The sequence below is a fragment of the Eptesicus fuscus genome, chromosome 3 (genome assembly GCF_027574615.1).
Source record: "Eptesicus fuscus isolate TK198812 chromosome 3, DD_ASM_mEF_20220401, whole genome shotgun sequence".
NCBI lineage: Eukaryota > Metazoa > Chordata > Mammalia > Chiroptera > Vespertilionidae > Eptesicus > Eptesicus fuscus.
The window spans coordinates 72,729,245-72,731,212 of NC_072475.1; the positions used below are offsets into that span (position 1 = coordinate 72,729,245).

General features: G+C 51.4%; 1 pseudogene; it reads right to left on the reverse strand.

Annotated features, from left to right (window-relative positions):
* Positions 1–1,219: 1,219 nt before the first annotated feature.
* LOC103301229 (60S ribosomal protein L21-like) lies at positions 1,220–1,696 on the reverse strand (annotated as a pseudogene).
* Positions 1,697–1,968: the final 272 nt, after the last annotated feature.

Sequence of the window (1,968 nt, forward strand, 5' to 3'; positions counted from 1 at the left end):
GTGCGCGAGGCCTCACCCGGATCCAGGGACACATGGCCTCACCCGGACCCGGGGCGCGTGGCCTCTCCCAGACCCAGGGGCGCGTGGCCTCACCCGGACCTAGGTGCGCGAGGCCTCACCCGGATCCAGGGACACATGGCCTCACCCGGACCCAGGGACACATGGCCTCACCCGGACCCAGGGGCGCGTGGCCTCACCCGGACCTAGGTGCGCGAGGCCTCACCCAGATCCAGGGGAGCGTGGCCTCTCCCAGACCCAGGGGCGCGTGGCCTCACCCGGACCTAGGTGCGCGTGACCTCACCCGGACCCGGGACCCAGCCTCACTCGGATCCAGGGACACATGGCCTTACCTGGACCCAGGGGTGCGTGGCCTCTCCCAGACCCAGGGGCGCGTGGCCTCACCCGGACCTAGGTGCATGAGGCCTCACCTGGATCCAGGGACACATGGTCTCACCCGGACCCAGGGGCGCGTGGCCTCTCCCAGACCCAGGGGCGTGTGGCCTCACCCGGACCTAGGTGGTCGAGGCCTCACCCGGATCCAGGGACACATGGCCTCACCCGGACCCGGGGGCGCGTGGCCTCTCCCAGACCCAGGGGCGCGTGGCCTCACCCGGACCTAGGTGCTCGAGGCCTCACCCGGATCCAGGGAGACATGGCCTCACCCAGACCCAGGGGCGCGTGGCCTCTCCCAGACCCAGGGGCGTGTGGCCTCACCCAGACCCGGGACCCAGCCTCACTCGGATCCAGGGACACATGGCCTTACCTGGACCCAGGGGTGCGTGGCCTCTCCCAGACCCAGGGGCACGTGACCTCACCCGGACCTAGGTGCTCGAGGCCTCACCCGGAGGTATTCACTATTAATGTGTATGTGTGTGTGTGTGCACATGTATTTCCTACCAAGAGTAAACATTTAAACACTTATTATTATTTACAGTTCTAGATGATGGGATTACAAAGAACCTTAATATATACATACCTCTGCCCTTTAGGAGCTTATAAATCAAGTAAGTAATTATATTATTGTAATTCTGAAAGGATTCTGAGAACACTGCCCCAAGATATGAATGACAGTTTTGTTCCTCCCTGAAGACTTTAAACACTTTCCACTTTGTCTTCTCTTTTTATTTATTTATTTGAAAATTTATTTTAAGGACTTTGTTCTCTTCAAGGTTTTTTTCCAATTTTAACAGTACAAAGGTCTTTAATGTTTTTTCACTTATCATGCCATGAATTCATAGGGAATGGGCTCCCACAGCTCAGGCTCCTTTCCATTGGTTCTCACACAGTGTGGTTCTCTGGGTGGAGCTGGCTGATGTTTCAGCTGAACCCAGGTTCCTTTCTCTGTGGCTCCTTTTCCCTTCTGATCATTTTTCTTTACATGTTTCAGGGAGCTATCTTGTCTCTTAGCATGCTTAAAATGCTTAATATGTACATTAATTCTCTTGGTAAGAATCTTGCCCTTAACTTGTTTGTTTACAAGGATGCCCACCACATGCTGGGTGACACTGCAGACTCTTCCAGTTTTGCCATGGGAACATTTGTGGGGCATTCATTCTTGAACAGTGTCCATTCCCTTGATGTCTGCATCACCTTTCTTGTAGATTCACATGTATGTGGCCAAAGGAACAACTCCATGTTTTCTAAAAGGCCCAGAGAACATATAGCGGGTGCCTCTCTTTTCCTTTGTGTTAGTCATTTTGGCGAATTATTGAAATATGGTTATTTCAGCCAAAAAGAAGCTTGTTATTTTCAAGTTTATGTATGTGATAGGAGAGGGAGAAGGACAATGAGGAGAAAAGGTGAGAGGGAAGGAAGGAGGTTCTCTAGGCATGTGGCTCTATTCTGCTGTACCATAAATAAGAGTAAACAAAATTTAAAAACATAGTATTTTAACTTTCTAATGTGTGCTTAGAACTTCATCCAATTCTACTTTATTTAAAATTTTTCTTAAATATGTTTTTATTGATT